The sequence below is a fragment of the Zonotrichia albicollis genome, chromosome 8 (genome assembly GCF_047830755.1).
Source record: "Zonotrichia albicollis isolate bZonAlb1 chromosome 8, bZonAlb1.hap1, whole genome shotgun sequence".
Taxonomy (NCBI): Eukaryota; Metazoa; Chordata; class Aves; order Passeriformes; family Passerellidae; genus Zonotrichia; species Zonotrichia albicollis.
In genome coordinates, this window is record NC_133826.1 from 13,530,847 (window position 1) to 13,556,008 (window position 25,162).

At 39.9% G+C, this 25,162-nt stretch overlaps 1 protein-coding gene across 27 annotated transcripts in view; it reads left to right on the forward strand.

Annotated features, from left to right (window-relative positions):
- The first annotated feature begins 1,575 nt into the window (after positions 1–1,575).
- The window catches only part of ADGRL2 (adhesion G protein-coupled receptor L2), a 157,330-nt gene continuing 133,743 nt past the window's right edge, over positions 1,576–25,162 (forward strand). For 23 of the 27 annotated variants that reach the window (XM_074546004.1, XM_074546010.1, XM_074546016.1 and 20 more), the window contains exon 1: positions 3,134–3,274. The gene's annotated coding sequence lies outside the window, so the exon portion shown is untranslated. Of the gene's footprint in view, positions 1,592–1,655; positions 1,823–3,133; positions 3,363–3,774; positions 3,794–25,162 lie in introns of those variants that run through there. The other 4 variants (XM_074546008.1, XM_074546005.1, XM_074546006.1 and 1 more) reach the window with 4 other exon arrangements.

Below are 25,162 nucleotides of genomic sequence, written 5' to 3' on the forward strand. Positions count from 1 at the left end.
GAAAACCATCAACCCTAGATAATTCTTGTATTATCGACAGTTTTCTGGCTAAATCCTGTTCTCATCAACTAAGCAAAAGTCTGTTAGCTCAGGGGTATCACTGCTTATCTGCAATTACATGAAAGAAAGAAAAGAAAGAAAGAAAGAGAAAGGAAGAGAGAGAGAAAGAAAGAGAGGAAGAGAGGAAGAGAGAGAGAGAGAGAGAAAGAAAGAAAGAAAGAAAAAGAAAGAAAGAAAGAGAGAGAGAGAAAGACTTGTTAATGATAAAATTTAAAACTTTGGTAAAATCATAGCAAGTCAATATATTTCTATGACCCTCTTTATAAGCATGTTTCTGTAACAGATGCATTCAGTTCTGTCAATGAAAATCAGCTTCTAATAAAATACATTAAAATGCCTGTATAATTTAATTCCACTAGAAATGCATAAGGGGTTATTTAGGGTTTATACAGGTATTTATAAGGATAGCAAGAAAGGGCAATTGACTCTATTAGGAATACACCAAGAACTTAATAGAGACTCTGCCCTTTTGCTATATGTTGCTCTCACAGAAACCCATACTTTAACTATATATAGTTGGTACAAACTGTTACAATAGGCAGATTATCTGTCCTTCCATTCTGTTTGAGGCATTTTGCAGATTTAACCCAGTTGAAATTGGTCTTAGGAAGGTGCACTGTGGCAGAACTCCTACTTTGGTCCTAAAAGCTTGAGGTTGTTCTTCCACTCCCCAGTCCGCTGGACAGACACCCTGAACTGAGGAAGGTCAGCATGGCTATGGCATGTCCATATTTCAATGACATCTAGATATTCACCCCCAAGACTGCTGCTAGCATTGTTGAAAGTTTAATGTGGTTTTGAACAGCCCTGGACCAGCTCTGTTGTTCTCAGTACTCCATATTGCAAGGTCTTCGAGATCCAGTCTCCTTTTATCATGTCATGTTTTTCTTAATACGTGCTACAGTTTCTAAACAATAATTGCACAGGTATGCAGAGACATCAAAATGATTAAGTAAAAAAATAAATCATTACCATTAACAAAGGTAATGATCCTGGTTGTAGGTGTTGTACTCTGGATTGTCAATGTGCTTTGGACCTAAAACAGTTGATGAAGCCCCAAGTGGTCCGGCCTAGTACACGCGATTTCGTGAGTAGAGGCAGTTGAGAGGATTTCATTTCAGTGCTGCAGCGAGGGAGGGGATGGCTAAAATCCCCAAACAAAGGGAGGGGGCAGTTTTCAGGTCAGGTCTGAGCTGCTTTGACCGCGGCTGTCGCTCCCCCTGGTCAGCGCAGCCCCGGGCGGGCGCGGAGCGTGGGACGCGCGCACGGCCCTCGCCCCCCGCCGGCCCCGGCCCCGCCGCGCTCCCCGTGGCACCGGCCCTCGCTAATGCCCAGCTGCTTCTCCCTGACCTTGAGAGCTGGGAACTGCCCGTGTTGCACATCCTGAAAGGTCAGAGCGGATTCTCTCAGTGTTTTGCATCCATACGGACGAGAAACACAAACCCTACAGTACCAGACCTGGTTTCTAAGGGCAGATTTTTGGGAAAATGCAACAACGCTACTAGACTGCGTTCTGTATCCAAGCACACCAGTGAGTCAACTGAGTATCCTTTAAATCGTTTCCAAGTGCTGTTTACCCTGCCCTGACATGTTTTCCCTAGCGCATCGCTGTGCCTCGGCGCGCCGTCCCTACCGGGCAGAAGCCGGGCCATGTCATTGCGAAGGGAAGAAGGAAAGGACCAGCAGAGCCGTGAAGGCGCTGGGGTGCCGGGACCCCCGGTCTTCCCGCCCTGCCTGCCCTCTCTCGCCGCTCGCCCAGCCGGTGAAGGATTTTTGGCTGATGCCGGGGAAGGGGAGGCGGGGAACAGGCGCTGCGGTGCGGAGAGCCGGCCCGGCGCGGCGAGCCCAGCCGGCCGGGCAGCTCCGCTCGGGCCCTCGCACCAGGCGGGGTGCGCGGCATCGCTGCGCGGTCGGGCACGGGCACGAAGGTGCGGCGGGGACGCCTCCGGCCGGCCGGCCTGCGCGCCTGCAGCCGCCGCGGAGGCAGAGGGAGGGGGCGGCGGCAGGCCCGAGGCCCCGGGCCCGGCCAGCGCCGGGGCCCGAGGCGCCGGGCAGGGGCGCCCAGCGGCTCCGCGGCGGCGGCGAGCGGCTCCGCGGCCGTGCGCGCCCCTCGGCATCCGCGGCGCGGGCAGCGGCAGTGCGCAGCCGGTCTGCGCGGCCTCCGGTGCCGGGCGGCCGCTATTTAGCCTTCAGCCCCCCATCCCCCGCCTCAAATGAATGAAGGGCGGGAGGGGGACTGAAAAAAGACAGGAAGGGGGAGATTTTTGTCCTTCGCCGATGCCGCTCTACGTGATAATATGTTTATATGATTAGCTGAGCCCAGGGGTGGGAGCGCAGGGAGAAGGGGTGGAGATTGGAGGGGGAGGAGGCTGGAGGTGACTCCAGTTCAGAGCCGGCAGAGTCCGTGTCAGGACTTGGCGCTCCCCAGCCGCAGACGGAGCGGTGCACGAGCACGGAGAGGCTGCCATACATTCATTGGGATTTTTTTTTTTTTTTTTTGGTGTGTATGTATTGCGTTTTTCCCATTACCGCGCGCGTTACTTGCTCAGCGCCCGATCTCCAGTCGTTGGCGGGGCAGCAGCACAGGGAGGAAGAGGAGAAAATCTGAGGAGGGGCCGGCCCCGCACTCCGCCAGAGGCCAGAATGTCATCCCGGGAGATGTGAATCCGGTCGGTGCGAGCGACAGAGACACGGAGGAGGGGGTCCATTGTAACATTCGACTTGTTCCCCGCTGCCCCAGCTGCTGGCATCGCCTCCTGATCGCTTCACAGAAGGGACTCCCGAGGCTGGGCACACACACTGCACTGCGCCCGTCCTCCTCTCCATTTCGGCTTTTTTTAATTTTTTTTTTTTTACTGAATTTATTTCTTGTGTGCGTGCGTGCGGGAGCCTGGCTGCATCGCGCTTTTGCTGCGGAGCGGAGTGTGGGGAACTGCAGGAAAATGTTGACTTAGACCCAGAAGAGCCTCCCGGCCGGCTGCGCGGAGAAGAAGCCGCCCCTGCTCTGCGCTGCCCCAGCCCTCCGAGCCGCAGCGCCGGCTGCCGCCCGCTCCCGCCCCAGCCCACCGCCCGCCCGCCCGCTCCCGCGCCGCCGCCGGGGCCCCGGGACTAACTCCGCCGCGATCTCCCGCAGCCCCGCGCTCCGCGGGCTGACCCGGACCGCGGGTCCCGCCGGGCACACAGACCCCGGCCCGCCTTCGGCTCCCAGACGTAGGTAAGCGGAGCCCCGCGCTGCAGCCTCGCCGCGCGTTCCTGCCGGCGCCTGCTCCCTGACTCCTGGACGTTCCCGTGCCGAGCCGCCGGTAGGGATGCACTTACTTTAGGCTCTGCCTCGCCTTGCGCCGCCGCCGGCGGAGCGCTGTGCCCCTCGCTGAGCCCGCGGCTCTGGGCGCGGGCAGCGCCGCCGCTCCGCACGGCCGCGCTCCGCCCGCGCGGAACGGCCGCGCTCCGCCGCCGCCCCCCCGCGCCCTGCGGAGGGACCTGCGGCAGCCGCGGCCGTCCCGCCCCGCCCGCCGCTGCTGCTGCCCCGCCGAGCACGGGGGCTGCGGGCCGGGGCCAACCGCGCAGCAGGCCCGGGGCTCCGCAGCGCGCCCCGCGCAAAGTTGCACCCGCTCGCTAATAATTACCTGTTGCGGGTGTATTCGTGTAACTCTGCCGAGCGCCCGGCTCCCACCCGTGCGGGATGGGGGGTGCCTGTAGGGAGAGGAATAAATTACCCTTTGTCGGCTGTGGGGTGAGAACAACTTTTTTTTTTTTATTTTTTTTTTTTCTTGTATTTTTTCCTTTTTATTTCTATTTATTTTCACATGTAGAAATCTGGGGCCATCTGGAGACAGAAAACAGTGTGTCATGAGGCACCGTTGCTGTGTCTGGCTCTAAAAATAACATCTTGTTGTTAGTCTGCGCCGGCCCTGCTGGGATTTGAGCGCGGTTTGTCAGAAAGTAAAGAGCTCTGCTGGTGCTCAGGTGTGTTTTCTTTGCCCAGAAATGCCCCTGTGCGCGACGGAAGGAATCCTGCGGAACAAATGTTCTGCTGTTTGGCTTCCTCAGACGCCCCGGCTCCCTCCTTTTGTTGCTTGCCACGAAAAGAGGTGCCATTTCGCATCATTCTGCAGAAATTGTTTGAATTAATGCAAGTGTGAATTCTTACCGTTTGAAGGAGGGTATTAGCATATCAAAGGTTTCTTAGCTCCGGCTCAATTGAGAGAACTTCAGCTTGTCTTCCATTTGCTTCCAAGAAGAGGCCCAAAGGGCAGTGGGAATTGTAAAGGGGTAAAATGGGGAGGTGGATTTGGGTTGTGTTTCTGAACTTTTGCTGTTTTGCAATTATGCGAGTGAAAAACAAGGTCCCTCCGCTGCAGAGCCCTTGCAAGCGCTCGGACAATTACACTCTATTGATTAATGGTTTGTTCCGAGCAAAAAAAGTGACCTTTTATGACAGGCACTGTGGCGTGGTTTCTGATTCCTCCTCTCTGGGAGGGGGATTTAGAAAGTGCTCTCTCCCGCGCTCTTGCTCTGGTATGGCCTACACGTTACTGCGTGGAGGGATGAATGGGGAAGACCTTCTAATTACTTCAGAAAACAAATGAAATCTTGTAATAAAAGACCTCTTGGTTCCAGGCCTTTGAAACAAATATGCTTCCTTCCTTAATGGGTGGGTAGGCTGGAATAATAGATATTTTTATGGAGAGTTTTAAAAGAAGTTTTTATCACCACCAGCCATATGCTTCCATTTCCTTTTCATTCTAGAAAAAGTGAAAATGAGTAATTCTTGTAATCTCATTTAATCAGTGATACTGTGTTTACGAAGATAACCTAATTTGTGGTTAGTATTACCCTATAATAAATAATTCTCAACCAGCTGTGGCAGGAGTGCTGTTTTGGTGGCTGTGTAGAACATTTATCACATTGCAAGTTGTTGTACGAGACTACATATTCATTGTTTTTTATTCTTTTGTTGTATTTTCTTGAGTTTAAGAGGGGATGTGGCCTGGCCTACCTTTTTATTACCTTTGCAAATCAATATTCATAATCCAGCAACCCAAAAGCCAAGCAAAATCCAGTTATCCATCAATAAGTTGGGACCTTTTCCAGGGACCAGATGTTTCTTGGTAACTGTATTCTGGTTTATATCTCTGGCAAAAAAGAACTTCCTAAATTTCCCTTGCCTATTGCTTCTTTCCAAACCTTTTACTTGAATGATACAGATACTAAAACAGGTATTTTGTGTTTTTAAAAAGTTGGTTTAAGTCATTGATATGTAACATTTGGTCTGTTGTTTGGATGGGTTTGTTTGTTTGTTTTATATTTTTCTTTCTTCTGATTCACCATTTGGGGAGTGTTTCTTTTACTGCCATGAAACTGATGTGCTTTTAGAGTAGGATATTCAATTTCAGGCTTCAATTTCCTTTCATGTAATGAAGGAACTGAGTATATGTGGTATGTCTTGGTGAAAAACACTGCAGTTGATCAAGTATTCTGTGATTCTTAGATGGACACGGCTATTTGGGCATTTTGTAAATAGATGTATTTAGTGGTCCTAAAATTAGATAATTACTTTCAGGTAATTTCCAGCAGTTTATTTACCTAATGTCTTCAGCTGTCTGAAGTAGTACCTTTTGGTGGTGTAAAAGGAACATATTGATGTAATTGCCATTATCACACTTAACTTGCTGTTAACTAGTCTGCTTTGAATGCAGAGGGCTATAAAGAAAGCGCATTATCCTTTCAGCTATTAGGGATAATCTAAAAATTGTCTTGGAAACGTTGCACTTTGGTTTATGTGACGGCAACCCCAAATTCGACAAATCTCTGAAGGTAAAAAAGTAGTAAAAAGAAGATTTTCAACATTCAGATGACAAAATTGGACCACTTAGAGAAAAATTAATGTGCTGCAGCAGCACTTCAGCTGCCATTTTCAATCACTGTGGGTTACTATGTGTTGGCAACAGTAAAAAAGCATAGACGTTCAGATAGCTCAGGGAGCTGGTAGTTGGGGGAATCAGGATGTTGAAGCATGTGGGGTAGAACAAACCAATTACTTCAGGTTTTGACTTGAGAATTTCCAGTAAACATTTTTTTTTTCTGGCTTTTGGCTCCCCTGCTCATTAATAGACCAACATCAAAGCAAGCAACCAAACTTCCAAATGTTATAAAAACTAATGTAAAGATACAGATCTCACATGTAGTCTTGCAAGTCTTAATTTAAAACAAGCAGTTGGAGTTTTTATTGCTGCAATTTTCACAATCAGCAGAGACATTAACACCAGGCTTCTGGGTGTTTCCCTTCTTAAAATGAGCAAGAGGAAAGCTTTAAAAAAACCAAAGTGTGCTAGTTAGTTCTTATTTGATCACTTCAGAAGCTTTCTCAATGTTTTATTTATCTCTTACCACTTTGAATGTGTAAAGTCAGGAAAGGGGGTTACTCGGGAATCTCAGTCTCTAGTAAGGGAAACACCTTATTAAAGTTTAAATAAGCAAGGTAGTATAGTCTTAGGAGTTTGTAGTCTTTATGGTTAATAATATGTAATAATATGGTTGATTTTATTCTGGAAATGTGATATGTATACATGGCATTTTGATGAATAGATATTTTTTAAATCAAAATAGTTGTAATGAAGAAAATTTCCTACAGTTTTGAATAATAGCTTTTTTTAAGTCCATAATTTTCACTTAAAGGTTTTTGAGAGAGAAATCTCTAGTTAGGCAAAATATTTATCAAAGTTTTATTTGAAATACATTTCTATATACTATGTCATAAATTCATGTAAATTGTAATAACCATACCATAGAAAGCATTGTTTGACATCTAGAGAGCACAGAAATACAATCATAATTTTTTACTAAAATTTAGATTTGAATTTTATGTATTTCCAAGCCCTTGCTCACCTGTCCACCCAAAATGTTGACATAGCTGTAAGAAAATACTGTTACCTTGTACTATGGCTCCTGCTGGGGATTGTGCCATGCCTAATATTAATGACAAATAACCTACCAGTAACACTTTGTATCAAAAAATGCTCTGTGATTCCTATGCATTTCCACTAAGGAATATCTGTGGATGGCTGATTATGTAGGAACTGGAAGTAGCAAATAGTGATTTTTACCTATTCAGTTGCAAGTGCAGAAGTTAAACTACGTGTGGTGTGTAGTGGGAGTCATATCCATGCACAGGTAGACAAGCAGTCACTTATGAACCACGACCGTTCAGAGCACAGGCCAGTGAAATTTGTAGTCAGTCATGTTACTTGGAGATGTCATGTTAAACAGACCCTTTCAAAGCATTTTTTAGGATTGATGTTTATGATGTACAGAAGTGATTTGAAATTGCGAGAAATTTGCCTCCTTAAGTATTTATGTGCAGCTTTTAAACTTAAAAGCTGTCTATTATTTCTAAAAACACTATCTGAAACAAATAAAAAAAATTAACCATCATGATTGTAATTGGATGTCAAGAAAAATGGAAAAACAACAACCTATTTTAAGGCCATTCTCAATACTGTTAACAATCGTGTTTAATATTTAAATAGTTTTTGAAGATAGCTGCATTTTTTTCCAACAGTTTTTAAAATAAAAGTAGCAGGTGGTTCTGGAATACTGGTAACATATATATACCTGGTGTAGAAAATACTGCTGGCCTTTATTTAGCAAATGTGATTCCTTTTAACATTTCTTCATTTAAAAGGTGAAAGATGACAGGCTTAAAGCCCTCTTCAATAGGTAATTTTCTAGGAGTTCATGTTTCTTTCAGCCTGTAATATACAAGATGTGTTTCTACAGCATGGACTGGGAAGTTTCTGTCGCTTAATATCAGCAATTTAGCTATAGAAATACACTTGCTTAGTGAGTGCTACAATCTGACAGCATTGTCTAGATGCAAACTGATAGTTAACTAGAAATGGATTCCAAAGGGAGGAAGGAAAAAAGTCTTCAAATTCAGAATCATAGCACCTCCAAGTTATGGATTGTTACATTAAATGGAGCATTTTATGGGGTTTAGAAGAATATGTAATATGCATATGCCATGAATTCATTCTTTCTGATTTTCATGAGGTACTCTAATGATTCAACCAACTCTAGCCTGCCATTTACCCAAATTATTTAGAAATGCAGGATAGTAAAAAGCATTGCAGCCTGACTGAAGCCAGCACAATGCTCAACACCTGCAGGTAGAGTGCAGTCTCTAGCAAAATGCTGTTGATTGTTACTCTGGCGCAAAGCAAGCTTAAATACAGTTTGCTTAATTACAACAAAAATGCTTTTTTATGAGTAAAATATTCCATGTTTGGGGAATGTTTTGTGTGATGTCTGCTAAGTAAAATCCCATCACACTTGTATATGTTTGTTCAATTATCAGAGCAGCTAAGAGGAGGAAAAAAAATCAATTTACCCTGAAAAGCACCAGAAATAAGATTACCTTGGCTAGTAGGAACTTGCCAGCATTGTCTAAATTGCTTAATATTATCAAATGTTGCCATTTTTCATGTTCAGTAAGAAGGATATTGACTATTCTACATGTCCAGGTCTGCTGTTTGTCTATTTCTTTATAAGGTATAAGCATGTCTTATATTTATTCCTACAATAGCAGCTACAGATAAATCAGAGCATCTAACAATAACTTTATAAAATAGATGGAATAATGCCATTCACTGGAGAAATAGTATTTACTTGAGATAAGTGATAACAACTAGTTTTTTCACTTGTTGTTCTCGTAACATACAAATGTAAATACCTCAGCAGACATTTCAGAGTGAAAGGCGAGAGATAAAATGTAATTACTTTTCAGGGTGGCTCTGACGATGCCCATGTTCTTGTCTGTAACAAAAAGAAAAAATCTTTGCTCATCACCTCAGAATATGAAGGCCATTGTTACTTCTCAATATAAAAATATTTTCTGATTTCTAATGTTGACCTCAGTATTCATCTTTAACTCTTCTGTGTAAACTGGAATCCTTATAACCATGAATTCTAGTTGCTGTTATCCAACGGAGCATTTAATAGAGCACCGAATGGACTCTGCTCCTGTATTTTTCTTGAATGCATAGCATCTTGCTTCATTCAGTCACCAAAACTAACTTTGCTACAAGGACAGGCAACACGACAAGTTAGAATCAATGGACCATTTGTAGGTCACAAAGTCAGTTTACTGGAATTTCAGAGGAAACTGGTTGAAAAGAGAGGACAAATGTCACTTTGAATAGAGATGTTTAAATCAGACTTGTGCCTTAGGGTAAAATTTAGGTCTGTTGTAGCCTAGATGTAATGTCTCCCTCTACAGAGCACAGCATTAATCATGGCTTGACAAGTGATCGTGGGCTGAGAGAAATAGGGCCTGTCTTGGTTGTGTGGTTATTTTTTTTTCTAATCTTAATCTCTTAGGAGCACATTATAAACACTAACATTTACACAAAAAGATTTAAGTATCAATGTCTGTGTTTCAGTAGTGAGAGTAGCTAGCTTCGGAGAAAATCTAGTTAGAGTTAATAAGAAGCTACTTGTGTTTCTTACGTAGATTCAGTATCAGGAATATTTTCCTTTTAACGTAATGCAGGGCTTTTTTGTCTTAAGAGATTTATTTTATGCCATTTCCTCATACAAATATGGTAGAGTCTCGGTCTGCCTGTTTTGTTCCTTTTTACTAAATAACTCCAAATCTTCTTTCTTTACCATTGTTTTACAATGTGTTTATCACCCAAGAAAGATGCTTCCTTTTGCAAAACAGGCAATCTAGGGAAAAGGGGGAGCAGTTTTTCTAAAATGTACCACAGATGAGTGTTTTTTTACTATGTTTATATGTTAACCATGTGTTACTTTATTGCAACGGGCTAAAAAACTGGAATGAAATAAAGTGAATGAAGAGTGCTATTTAAGATCCCGAGTTCTGATACTGTACAAATTGTGTTTAATACTTAAATAAGGGATGTCTTGATTCATAGATAGGTGTGGGAGTGTTTATACATTTTATGGTAAAGAAGGGAATTTTGCCATTTCTTGGGCTTTTTTGCTGCTTCCTGTGGTGGAGGCAGTGTGGGAGCAGCCAAGCACTGGGTGTGCACCAGTGCTAGAGAGGCGCAGCTCCTTCACAGAGGGTTACATTTGTGTCGGCAACTGTTGGAAAAATAGATAATATCAGTAAAGTAGCAGCAAAACAATTTATCGCTAGAGAATGATGCTTTAAAAATTAGAGTACTTCTGTCTATCCAGTTGCCTGTGGATGTGATGAAATCCCCAATCTCTCGTTTAGGTTGGGCTGCTGCTTTCCTTTGTGCCCTCTGTTGGTATTTTCCCATCAGTCGACACCTCACACCGATTACTGCTCTGAATCCAGATGACAGAATAATAACGCCGATTACTGCCAAAAGTTGTTTCTGGCAGCTGGGGAGGGGATGACCGACCTTGTTCCTGACTATCAGACTTGCTCTGCTGTTGATGGGCTTGGGTGTGCATAGAGAAGAGAGCCTTACTGTGAAATCAGTGCTGCAGTGGTAGAGAGCGATCACATGCCAGAAGGAGACTTTAATTCACTTTTCTATGTATTCTCTGTAATTTTTTACAGCATTGCAGTCTATGTCGGGGTGAGCAGTGTTCAGAAACAATTCCCTCTCAGTAGGCAGCGTTGCTTTTAAATAAAGTGACATTTTAAGAAAATATTTCTGAGAACAAGTTCTGATGTTGACTCTGCATTTCTCTGGCAAATTCCCGATGCCTGTGTTGATGGTAGGCAGAATTCTTTTCATCTGATCCAGGCAGCCTTTCATTAGACTATTACACTATTTTTTAGACTTTTTCAATGTGAAGTGACCAATTTGGAAAAACTTGCTTTCCCAGAATGAATAATGATCGAATCTTCATTTTGAACAAAATGAGTGCTCTACAGAAGACTAATTCATAACTATTTTGTTGGCAGCGTCTCCAGCAGCTTTTATTTGCTTCAGTCTAATAAGTATTTCTTAAATGCAGACTGTCAATTGGTGAGGGTGATTCTTGTGTAAGTCAGTATAAAGTGCTTAAAGGAGAGAAGGTGCCTAAGCAGTGGTGGATTCCTGGTTGAGCTTCTGTGCCAGGAACACGGGTGTAGGCTGAGAGTTGTTTTGGAGAGAGAGGGGAGGTGCAGGCTGACATAATCTGAAATTGAGAAGAAATCCTTTTGCCCTTCAGGCAGTAATCTTACCCGTGCTTGAACAGAGCATCATCTCTCCAAAAAGTTGTTGGCTTTTCCCCCCCCCGCCCCGCTTTCTTTATTTCCTCATTTGAGCAGGTGCATAATAGTATCTCATAGTAACTGGTTGATCCAACTGTTAAAGATATTCCAACAGCAAAGAGCTCTATTTGCAGCAGTCTCATGCTCTTGAGCTGAACACCCAAAATTTTTCTTGTGTTTATCCTATGTAATGGCTGAGCCATACTGAAATATCAGTACTGAAATGGCTGTGTCCTACTGAAATAGGAGTGGTTTTCTCCTCGTTTTTTTTTTCTTTTTTTAAAAGTTGATATTAAAAGCTTGAAGGGTTGTATTTTGAAGTTTATTTTCTCAGTGAAAATTCAAGTTAACACAGGGCATACGTGACTTTATGCCCAATGCGTATGCATTCATTTTATGAATGTTGTTCATAGGGGCACTACTTGCAGAAAGTGAGATTTCGCTCTGCAAGAGAAACAAAACCACAGGCATACATTTGTTCTCGCTCTGTGAGAAGAGAAATTAATGTTGCCTGATGGCTTCCCAGTTTTTTGGGTGTGTGCTAAAGGTTAGATAGGATGAAGGCTTAATTGCAATGTACTTAATATTTATAGCTTCATTCACTGAAGCTTTGTCCCATTTGCATTGAAGGGATTTTTATCTAGAGAGCTCATCCCATTACGGCAAACAAATTTGAGACATTTGAAGGTAAGGATAATGTCTTTTGGGAGAAAAGTAGTTTACTTCCAGTTGGATGAAAATTACATTGTTACTTCATGATTTGGTTTAAATTGATAGGGATTTTTTTAAAATATATATAATTTAATTTTCAAGATAACTTACCATTCAGTTCAATTGCATTTTAAACTTTGGTGGAGTGCATGTGTAATTGTATCCAAAAGTGACATTAGGTTTTTCCTTCTAGCAGTAAATACAATGAAGGAATGCTGCTGCTTGGCTGGTTTTCAGTTAGACAAATGCATCAGATAGGATGAACGTGTTTCATTGTTAGGGGTGGTCTTTCATTTTTGTTTAGCTCTGGATAAACAGAGCCATTTTTAAATTTTCATTCTTTTTTTTCTTCTCTTTTTTCTCTTCTGTTTTTTCTGCACTGAAAGCATTTAGATGACTTTGGAAAAAGAAATTTGTGTGACTTGATATAGGAAAAACTGTAGCTGAATGTTTAACTTTTCTGAGGAGACAAGAAAAGACACAGAGCTGGAAAAAAAGCAGAGAATGTTTCCTATGTTACCTCCTTATGCTGGATAACATCACAGAAGGATTTCTGGGGGAGTTTCTTTAAAATGATGACTGATTATTTGGTCTCCTATGCTGGCTGTTGCCCACATTTTTCACATATTTTTGCTCATTCTTATTATTACCTGCAGAGGGAGCTTGTATATGAGATAATCAGAGTAATCAAGGCATTCAGGGCTGAATTGATTCCAGTAAGTACAATTTCATTTCACTGTGCCTTTTCTGTTATGCAGAGCAGAAGGGCTCTGCAAGACAGCTTTTAAAAAGGCTGTCCATCAGTAACAGCAAATCACAGTGGACAAAGATTTTAAAACATAAATAAGCACAAGCCAACTTTAAAAAATATACTTCATATTTCAAAGAAGTGCCTATTAATCAGAAGTTTAAAAAAGAGATGAGGAGAACAATTCCTGCTGGTCGAGGTGCAAGAGGATGGTTTTGGTGTTCTGTATGACAAGAAGCAGATTTTTGTTGCATAAACTGTCTTCTCAGATTCTGAAAATGTCTTGTCAGCATCAGAGAGACAGCAGAGTGCTTTCAGGTCTTCGACGCATCTCGTGCAGAGTAGTAGCCAAAAAAGCAGGAGGTAAGTATTTCCTATTTACCCAAGCAGTGTTATGGAGCATAATCAAGGTGACTGCGGATGAAAGGCTAACTCCTACTTTTGCTTTTTCACTATTTAAAATATAAAGTGAATGAGTTTCATCCAAATTGAGGAATTGATACAGTCAGGTAGTAAAGCGGGCAAACAGTTGTAAGGATTTCTGTCTTAAGCTTAAATAAATGCTGACAACAAAGAGCAAGGAATGTCTTAACCTAAGTTTATTTTTATATTGTAACTTAAAAACTAGCTTGAAGAATCAGAAGTTTGTACTTCAGGTAGTAATTTTTCCTTAATTTAGCACAGTGAAAAAAATCATCAGGTGTATTGCAGTCTTCATAATTTGTATTTTAGTTATCTGGATAATGAAGGTGTGTGATCCTTCAAAAAGTTAAGACTTCAAAGAAAAAAAAATATATAATACAGTTTCGCTTGCTGAGCAAGAAGCATAATAGATGGTACTTAGATTTATTCTGTACTTGTCTCTGGAAAAATGGTGGCAATCATTTTACTTTAAAATATTTCAGTAAACTTAAAGATGATTTGCTATGATATTGTCAGGAAATAAAGCAGTAGGTATGCACATTCCATAAAACAGAAACAGCTTTCTGTAATATGCCCTCCTGTAATAAATCTGTGGCATAAATTGGTCAGAGTTGATTTTTTTTTCTTTTTTGTTAGTTTAAATGAAGAGAACTTTAAAATTAATATACAATCAGCCTAATGTGATCTTAGGGGTTTAGTTTGGATTCCCTTTTTAAACATCGGGGAAGATTTACCATATCTAAAAGAGTAGTAACTCTGTCTCAATTTATTATTTATACTGGCTAATCCTTTCTAATGTGAAAAGTCAGCTTGTTATTGTAACACCAAATGGCCCTCTAAGTAGGGAAACAGTTAAGTAGATCTCCTGTAATAGGTTGTTGTCTAATAAAGAGATTTATGGTATTGGCAAGGGCTATTGTATAGGTATTACCCTCTCACAGCATGATCATGTATTATCTTAACAACTCAGTGCCACATTTATGTTGAGCATTTTCATAACAGGGTAAGAATATTAGCCACAGCAATTACACCCCAATAGGATTATAATGGTAAGATTTACAGAAAATATATAAATTCTGTCTTTCCTGGAGATTTTGGTAGGTGCTGGGAGTTGAAAAGTTCTACCATCCTTTTTGCATGGGAAAATACTGACGTGCAAGTCATGATGAAGAAAGAGAGGTTTGTTAATTTAATCTTGTTGAGGAATTGTGAGAGGCAAGGACATAATCTCTCTTTACACAGTGTGTCCTTTTCTTTCCTGGTGAGGCAGGGGTGTTTCAGAAGTTCCACTCAGTGGAGGTTGCCATACAGTATGAAAATCCAGACGTGAATGAAACTTTAGTTCTGGTGTGAGGATAATGCAGCTGCGATTAAGATATATTTTTAACAGCCTTGTATTTTGAAGGTAGAACAATGGTAATTTGCATGCTACATTGGAAGAGCCTACTTAAATAAAATCATATAATTTTTTTTTTTAGCTGTAGCATAACACGTTTTCTCTTTCACTAGTGCCAGGTTTTTATGGTGATAAGTAACTTAGATAATTTTTAAAATTACTGCAAGCAACAAAAGTGACAATAATGTCATACTTGTACAATTTTCATGTAAGTGACATTCAAGCTGTTCCTTAATTCTTAAAATTTTCCATCTGTTTTTAAAAAAAAACCAAAAAAGTGAGACATTAATACTCACTTACTTGGCAGAACCAATATTCCAGTCACGTTTAATAAAACTAAATTATGTTTTGTCAATAAAAAACACTTATGGGGACTAATTGAACAAAATGCATTAGGTTATATAGTCATTTATGAATAACTGCATTAAGTAGCACAGCAGTCTGCATGGCAGAGTGCGATGAAACAGCCACATATTTTAAGATGGTATCTTGAGCTATAATTCAGAAAATACTGAAATAATGAGTGTTTAAGCAAACAAAATACCTTTCTTTCCCTGATTTCCTGTGCCAAAATTAGAATAAGGTAATTATATAGATGGCAATTCTTATTGTATAAGAAACTTCCAGTACATGTTGCATACGTTGTAGACATGCAGTGGTAGTATTGGTTGCATTTGTAAGACACATTTCCTGGATACTTTGCATTAATTCTATGTGTAAGAGTTTCTACAGAAAGATTCCATCTGTTTTAAATTGTCATTGATCACCAGAGAAAAGATGTACACGTTTCTTTTGACATGATATATCCCACTTCTGAAAATGTGCTAGAAGTTGCTCATGGATTTAAATGTGGGGGTTTTTGTGGTTTACTGCAAAATAGCTGGGACCTCAAAGCTGCTTTAAAGTTAATACTCAAAACTTCATTATTTTTGTTATCATGGTAGCAGCGTATGGCTTCATCTGTTCATGCATGTTGTATCTAGTGCAAAATTCTAGAACTTTGTCTGTAGTTTTGTGTTCAGAAGAAGAATAACATTTTCTATTTTAGACAAACTCCTGTAGGTTCTTAGGTTGCCTTCACATTGCATTCTTTTTGAACTGTGGAAAGCGATGGTATCTTTTGTCTGTAAGTAAAAAGAAGACACAAAAGGATGAATGTTACCCCCAGTGAAAGTGGAGCTCCAGCCGATTTAAGAGCGTGAACTGTGACTGCATTGTTGAGGGCAGTGCTTGGCTTGTTGTGCCCAAGCTAAGAAGAAGCCAGTACTTAGAATAAAAGGGTGAATAATGCATGGGTGAAAAATGCAGTAAGAGGTAAAGCATTGTATCCACACTTTAATATTACAAGTATTTATAATTAATTTTGAAAGTATTACAATAGATTGCAGGGGATTTGTTTTATGTGGATTTATCATTTTAGAAGTTGTCTACTGTTTCAGAATACAATTTCTACATTTGAAAGAGGAAAATATATGCAGAAATATTCTTACCAAATTGTTAGCCTTATGTGCTCTCCCGAAACATATTCAGAATGTGTATATATAACTGTGAGATAGATTAACCATTTTTCTTTTTGTACAAATGCCATAATGAATGGCCTCTTAAAATCAGTATTCTTCTGTTTGCAAGACAACAAATCAAAGCACAAATCCACACTGTAGTCATTTTACTTGCAGTGTGCATTAGAAATGAAGCCACACTAAGTCATACTTAACTGCCCACAGACAACTAACCCTGAAGAGGGGGCAAGTCTTTTTCTTCTGTCTTTTTTATTATTATTTATGTCTCTTTGTCTGTTTGGAACAGCCATGCTGTTATGACTAATAAAGCTTTTGTATTTGGCAAATGGGATGCAAGTAATCAGCAGTTCTTGGCTCATGACTGAAAAATCTGCCGAGCAGAGCACATAAAACCCATATAACCTTTCAAGTATACCTATGAATAAAATTCTTCCTTATGCTTCTGTCACCTGTACAGTAATTAATCTATCCTTCCTACGTCTTCACTTCTACTGGTATTATTTCTGATTACAATGGTTATTTTTTGGTCTGTGGCATGATAAGCAAGTACTGCTGGAACAGATTTTAATTTAAAATAACAAATAAAAGAATATAGGGACCAACAGTGAAGTCAGCATCTTTGTGCTATCTATCTAATTACCAGCCAATTGAAAATTTTGGTTTATTTAAATTATATTTAGCTTAATATCTCCCAGCATGTGATTTATTGCCAAGATTCCGTAGTCAGTAAATCTTAGTTCTTGCATACTTTCCATTAGAGAATCACTCAATATATGAGACAATTATTTAAAACAATTCTTTTTGTTTACTACAATTTTATATATTAAAAAAAGTTACGAAAGTCCTAATGTTAATTGAATCAGACTCAAACAAATGAAAATTTTTAGTAGGTCTGCTGGAAGGTGTCCAGTAAATTTTTTTTTTTTGTATTTTAAATAGATACTTAATAACCAATGCACCAAATAAAGCTGCAGCATTAACAGATTATTAAAACTAATTGGTAAGGGTTTATGAAGAATACGTGGGGCAGTAAGAAAATTTGCTGCTATTTCAGTGCTGTGGTTAAGCAGTTTGCACAACTGTGTTCACAACCTCTGCAAAGCTGAGAGATAGGATTAATATACCCTTAACTACTTAATTACAGCCATTATTTAAGTTACCTAAAAGAAAACTGCTCGGATTTTCGTGCATCTATGAAGTATTAGCTGCTGCTATACTAGCTGGGTAGGTATGCTCAGTGGAATTTTTTTGGGGCTCACTGATGCTCTAAAGGAGTAGCCCCTGATATCATCCTATAACATTCTCTCAAGCTCATATGACCCTTGAACAAGTTGTGGTTTTACTGCAGTGTTGGTGAAACACTGAATTCTGGTGTATGCAAGAGATTTCCACCCCTTCCCACCCTCCTCAAAAAAACAAAAGAACAAAAAATAAAAAAAACCCAGCTTTGTTACTGTGGGTTTGTGACTTGTAGCTCTCTGGTGGCATGGGCTGTGACATCCTGGGTGCAGTGGTGGTTTTTGCCATGGCTGTCCCTTGGGTCTAGGGAAGTGTGAGTCCTTCTGTCCTGTAGGTCCACATTCTCAGCTTCGTTCTTTCGGTTGCTTCATGATAAAATGAAGGTGTAATTAGGACTAATTTAGCTAATCATCATGAGCTGGAGGTGGTCCCATCTGCCCTTCCCCCTGAAAACCTGTCTGTGATACATGAGTGCGATCTGTGAGAATGAAGGGGGAGTTTTGTGTGTGCTGTCTGCAGATGAAGATCCTTGGAAACCAGGTTTGTCCTTTTTCTGTTATTCACAGTCAAAAAGTCAAAATCTCCATTTTAATGAAGACATTTCAAGGAACAGACGGGCTGAGAAAGATATTGTATTTCTTTACATGCTCCTTCCTCTTAAACATGGAAGAAGCCTTAGGCTATAAATTAAAGTGTTTTACCCTGTGTAGTTGATCTCAGGCTGCCCAGTTGCCGTGAGGAGTTAAAATTTAAAAAAAAAGAATTGTAAATGTCTTGGCAGTTTCATGTTTTTCAGTCTGTGGTTATCTTTTGTCCCCCTCATGTCCTGTTTTTGTCAATATTTTCCTTTTACCTAGGAACTGTAGCAAGTGGGAGGAAAAGTAACTTGAAAGAATGTAGTCATGCCAGAGATGCATTTTCATGTGGGAACCTTTATAATAATCCCATCATGTAAATGACATTCACTATGGAAACAGTAAGAGCTCTTACTAGCAGAAAGGTTCATCCTGTGCTCCTTAGGAAACACAGATTTCCTTATCTCCCTTCCTGGAAAGGGCACGCATGTGCCGGGGCTGGGGGAGCCTCTGGCCAGGCTCGCTGTGGGGGGACCTGGGGAAATTTGCGGGAGCATCTCGGGCAGTGGCGTGTCTGGAGCCTGTGTGGTTTTATGAGCGTGTTGGAAATGGAGCTGCCTTAGCGGATAGGTGTATTTAGCATTTTTAATTTTGCCTGGTAGAGCGGTGTTGTCTTTTTTCTTTCTTTAAGTTGTTGGGTTCTCAGGTGTTCTTCAGTTCTGGTGAATTTCTGAGGGTATCCTCTCCTGCAGCAGCTGGGGTCACTGGTGATGCTTGTAGTTTTGCTGGCTGGATTCCAGGATGTTTCCTAGAGTCCATTTTCCTTTAACCTGGAGCAGGAAGAGATGTAGATTTTTGTTATTTCAAAAGCTTCGTATTTGTAAGCTTTGTTGGTGAGTCTTGTAAAATTTAAAATTGTTTTGCAGTGTTTGTTACTATCTCTACCACATTCTTAAAAATTAATTGTCTGCTTGAATAGTGTTTCCCAATCAACTTGAATTATTGATGTTTTGGTCCTCAGTGGAAGAGCAGTAGTACTTTTCCTTCCACACCACAGTCTGTTCAACCCCTGTTTAATGAGTTGTACTCCGGTACCTGTAATAGAATTATAACGCACAAAAAAAAAATCATATTTTTTTTTAATTATGGCTTATTGAGTGGGGTTAAAAATGGGAAGGGGGGAACTTGTGTCTAAGTTCAGGTTTTCAGAAACTGGTGCTCTGTGGATGTTGAAGTAATCGGTACTAACTGTTTGGAAGTTAAAACTATTAGTGTCCATTGCATGATAAATACTCTCCTAGACAGAAATGCCTAACTTCGAAGCATATTTAAATATTTGAAAATAGTTAGATGAATGTATTTTTAATTTTAGGTATCTTCAGCTGTTCTTAGACCCTGTGTGTTTTACAAATATTTTCAAAGTGAATTAAACAACAACAAAATTTTACCAATCCAAAGTAAATATCTGCTCATGAATGTGTATATACTTGAGTACACATATGTCTGGGTCTTTATTAAAATACTACTTATTTAAAACTAAAAACTGCCCTGTTTATCTTTTGATAAAATTTGTGAGATCAGAAGAAGAAATATGTGTCCAGAGCCATGGGTGAAGGTCGCTGGTGGCTAGGAAGAGCCTGTTTCCCTTCATTTTGCTCTCAGCCAGCTGGACTGGACAGCTACATGTCCTAGTTAGTAAATAACAATACCGTGGAAAAGCTAAAAAATTGCTGTTGTAAAATAATACTGTCACCGTGAATTTGTTTTTTATTTTGGAGACAAGAAATCATTAGGGTGAAATCTCTAGCTGTTGAAAACTTCCACTGTGCTTGCTGCAAGCTCTTCTTGTACACCATGGTAGTCTTGGACTAGATATTTTTATTTTAAACAACCTATAAAATTGCTATTTTTAGGTCAAAAATGTCAAATCACCTTTTGACTGAAGAGATATTAAAATAAAACTGAATAATTTCTGGAGAATATGTTGATAACCAAGCGGCGTCAGGTGAAGTGTTCCATCATGTCTCTGTCCATTGCTTCTTACATATCTGAGAAGATGGACCTTTAGGTTGACTTGGTTTTTTCCTGTCCATTCTCATCTGTTTTATTTATCTTCCTGTCTTGCTTTTTTTTTTTCTTCCAGAAATAAAATCTTAGTTCAGTCCAATAGTGGCCCGCAAGTAAGCTGTACACTTATTACTGTCACAACCTCTCTTGGATTTGATTTTAAACAAAGAAACAAACAAAAAAAATCCCAGAGTGGGCAATGGATGTGTTGAAATTGTGATCAGCTTTTTAATGTTAATATTATTAATTATTATTTTTAAAATCAATATTATTAATAATTAATATTATTAATATTTAAATTAATATTATTATTATGGCACTGTGAAACCATTAGTCATTTATAGAATATTGCAATGGCAGTGTGAAATCAGCCATTTATAGTAAATGATTACTTGCAGCGTGGCAAATGTTTCACAATATTTGTGTGCAGGTAAGAGATGCAGACACACTGGCCCCTCTGGTGGCATCGAGTGTCCACGTCCATTGCTGCTGTGACTCGGTTGTGCGGGGTTTCGCGGGCTCTGCTGTGGGCTGGTGCGCATTTCACGCGGACAAGGGCAGGTAGTCGCGGTCCGTGGGCCGTGTCCTGGAGGGAGGAAGCTCTGTGCCTTGGGTTGGGTGCAGCTGATCCGGGACGCTGGCAGTCCGCTGGAAGGCAATCACATTGCGCTCCGCTGTTCCATGCGGGTCCTTCCCTTGTGTGTGCGGTGCCGGGTGTGTTGTGTGATCCCTGCTGCTGCTCCTCGCTGCCAGCCCTGCCCCGCTCCCGGTGCTCCGGGAGAGCCTGCCCGCTCTGCGGGGCTCTGTGCTCCGGCCTTCCCTCCCTTCCCTCCCTTCCATCTGCTGCCTTGCCCCACGCCCTACCCAGGGGCTTTCCCGCTTCCTCTGCACTCGAAACCACCCGCGGGAATGCCGGCTTCCCGCTCTGCCTGCTCACTTGCTTTTTGATTTTTTTCCCTTCTCTTCTTTCTTTGTTTTTTTTTTTCCTTTCCTTTTTTTTTCCCGGCCCCATGGTGTGACTCTCACTGATTTCTGGTGAGTAGCTGGCAGCACGAGGGAGGCTGCCTGATGATGATGATGATGATTTCATTGTGCATCTGATTTGCAATCTATTGCAGAAGTGCCTGTAATGCTGACTGCTGTTATTTAGTGTTGGGATTTTAAAATATTAGAGTACATAGAGCACAAGTTAAATCAAAATGGCTTGCGGAACATGTGTGTAAATGGCATCGTTTTGTGAGTGTGAAGGTTTGGCACAATATCTTTGGGCAAGGTGTGAAATCCGGTGATCTAGATTAAATTTGGAGGTTTTGAGATTGCTGAACAAGAAGATGGTAAAATGGCATGCATTTTCTTAACAGGGACAGCTACTCTTAAATTTGCTTTCTATCTGTTGAGCTGTCAGCCACTCTGTCACCGAAGGCTTAAAGCTATATTCATGAAAACAAGAATTTTCTGGATTTCAAAGAAAATGCTATTTTTGTTAAAAATAGCAATCAGAGCAAAAGGTTAGACTGTCATCAAAGTGTCTGTAAAAATATGCTTAAGACCCCGTTCTGTTCTTGGCTGTTGGAAGAGATGATGACTTGTAAATTGCCTTTCATAAAAGTGAGTTTGATTTAAGGTATTAATAAAATCTAAATTTGTGCATTCTGGCTGTGGGGACTGAAGATTTTAATTTAGTGAAATGCCAGAACAATTTTTTTGTGCTCAGTTTGATAAGTGTTGTGTGAGAATTCCATCTTACTAAATTAGGGCAGACATATATATTACAGTGTTTACAAACTGTTATGATTACAACCTGTTAAATTTCAGATTTAATATTCAGTCATCTTTGAGCAAAAAAGTCACCTCATTTTTGTCTCAGCGCTGTTGAATTCTTGTGTTAAAATAGATTAAATTGCAAATGTTAATCTAAGTAACTGTGGAAAGTTGTGACCTGGATTTGAAATAGCCATGAGACTGTCACAGAAGCAGTAAATCTTCCAGAACATGTAAGGCTGGCACATGGCAGGGATATGTCTGATGTGAGAATTGGAGTGCGGGCGCAGGAATAGCCTGAAAAGAAAATCGTGTGTCAATATAATTTTATTCTAAAATTTAAAAAAGGAGAAATTATCACTTTAATATAAAGCTGTGTTTTTAAGGGTAGCACACAGTAACTTCATAAAAACTTATTTTAAAACAGCAATCTAAAATTCAAACTGTATTTAAGAAAGACTGTTTGTGGCACCGAGGCACCTGGTTCTTAATCCTCATGTGCTTCCTCTGGCAATCTTTGAAATGTGCATGGGAATTTTGGGTGCAAACTTCAGCTTAAAAAACCATCAGTTTGAGGAAAAGTAGATACTAAATGTGCTTCCCTTTTGTTTTAAGCTTTTTTTTACTGTCCTGTTATAACTGCTTTTCTCTCAGCTAAGCCTGGCTTCAGCCCTAGTTCTGGGTACTTTTAAAGCCTGATATCATCAAAAGGCCCTGAATGTTAGTTGTCAAGCACTGGCATTGCTGGAATCTTTTATTATCTTATTGCTTTGATTTTCTTCATCTCTCTTAAAATGTGTCAAATAAAAATGTGGGTGATGTCAGGAGAATATGATAATAGTAATTTTTAAAGCAATGTTTTGACTTAAAAATAATGTTAAAACAATCCTGTTCAAGCAAATCTTTATGTTAATCAGGGACATTAATTGATAATTAAACCTAGTGTATTAAATAAATTTTACACATCATTTGATCTAACTTGCTGTTCTTTTCTATAAATGAATATTTTTTAATACAAATTTATTCTTTCATGAAGGAAAGAAATGAGCTTGGGGATACTGGACTATGTGTTCACACGACAAAATTATCTTGGGGCGCTATAAAAAGGTATTCAAAGTGTTATATCTATTATTGCAGTGTTGACCATTGATTATGTTCAATTTCTAAAAACCACCAGGATAGTAGGGCTTTTGCAGTGAGAGCCTGCAATACTTTACCTCTCTGTTTTTTTTTAAAAGCTAGAATCTGACTTTGTTCATTTCCTTCACTCCAGAGAAGGGTGATTGGCAGGCTCTGGCATTCAGCTGTCCACAGCTGAACTGCAGGGCTTGAGTTGCCTTGGCAGGGCTGCAAGTAAAAGTTTGTGCCGCTTTTGCCAACTGTGTTCTTGGCTCAAGCTGATGTTACACGTCTCTCGACTCCAAAGCATGCTCATTTGCCAAATTCTACCTAAAAATGTATGCTGGAATTCCTAATTAAATAAACCCCCCGATATTTATTTTATTCCTTGGAAAGGCACGCATTCTTTCACAGTAGATGCTGCTTTGGTAGAAATACAAATAAAAATTTAAAAAGCCCAAGGTGGATTAGAAAGTTATAACTGCTATTAGGAGAGAAATTTTCTCTTGCAAACAGATTAGTAGCTTTGGTTTCTTCTAAGTAGGGAAATTATGTGACTTTACCAGGTTCTTACCTGAAGTTCTTTGCATATATACATTTTCTTGTTTATTTTTCAAGTATCTTGGAAATTGTTGCACTACAAAGGATAATAGCAGTCCGTATATAATTTCCTTGGATTTTCCAGCATTACAGCTACCTTATTGCTGCCGTAAGCTGGAGGTAGCAGTTCAATGATAGAGGTGTAATTTATGCCAAACCAGTCTGGAAGCTTTTTCAGAAGACTGATAGCAACTGCTTTTATACATATTGCTATGTAAAATGCTTATTAATGTTAGCAGATGTTGCACTTTAATCCCCCAGAATGATTGTTTGGTAGCAGCAGGAGATTTATTAAGCTTGAGTTGTGTGAAATTGTGTGTGCATAAGCTGCTATTTAGATTGTAAAAATGCCATTGAAAACTGTAAAAAAGTTCTAACTGTAATTGGCAGAGAGGTATTAGCTGCTTTAAAAGAAGTATATGTGTACCACTGGCCCTTTTGCTATAACCTCTTTATCATTTATCTTCTTGTATTAATGTCACTGAATTATTAATTCATGAGCAGGGTTGGATAGGGTGAAGGCACTATTTAAATGTGTGGCACATGTATCCTTATCGCTGGAGACATGAAAAGAGTCATTTTGTGTTATCTATAAAATGGAAAGGACATTTAAAAATTTCATTTACGGTAATCCACTTCACTTCCCAGTAAAACACCTAGATTATTGCTACTATAATATAATGTTCGTATTAAAATTTTGTAATCTTTCCTCTCTCTTACTTATAAATACTGTTGATAGACAAATGTAGACTAATTTTTTTTTTCTCTAGTTGCACATACAGTTCATGAACTGCAGCAGAACGAGCAGGGTTTTAATAAAAAACCAATTCTCTTTAATTTCTAGTAAAAGAATACAAAATAAAAGCCAATCAGTATTTATAATCATGAAAGGCTAAATAAATTATCATCTAAAATCATAATGTAGCCTAATTAAAGAAAAATAGGATATTTTCCAAAGTAACAGTGTCATTGTCACATTGAGCCATCAAGAGCTATATTATTTAAGAGAAATTGTAAATGTGTGGTTTGGTCTGCTTGAGGAAACCACAAAATATCAAAGGTCACATTGCTGCTAAAAAATGTGTTAAAAATATATCTTAAATTTCATCTGTCCTGTATGGATGATTAAAAAAGCTTAAATGTACAAGAAATATAATGTTTTCAGTCATTTCAGTGGATAGAGTTCATTCTCTTGAATACTTTAAAAAGTGTTCATTCTTTTTAAAAATTCTTTGCATGAAAGCAATTTCAGGATACTTTGTCCTCAAGTGCTCGTGGTGGCTGGCATGGCAGTGCTGGAGATAACTCATATTCCATTTTGTTTAATATTTAAAAGATATCACTTCACACTTCCCTTTTCACCATGCATGGAAGAGACCTTCGCTGTTTCCACAATACATGGGGAGTTTTTTCTCTTCAGAAATTTCTCTGCAGAAGAGAAAATGTTATGTAGGCTGCTAGGGAGAAGAGTTTTTAACCGTGGTACATGCAAGTAGAAGGAGCCTTCCTGCTGAATTGTAATTTACATCTCTTGCTTGTAACTCCTCCAAATGTAATCATTATAGTTTCCTGACTTAGACTTTCAACAGAAGGAATAAAAAATAACTGAAATAATTTCTATTTTTCTATTATAGTTTGAATAAGTAAGAAAGCCCAGTTTTCCCCAACTGAAGGAATGTCGCAGCTCTGATGAATGACTGGTACTTATTCAGCTGTCGTGCATAGTTAAGAATAGTCACCTGA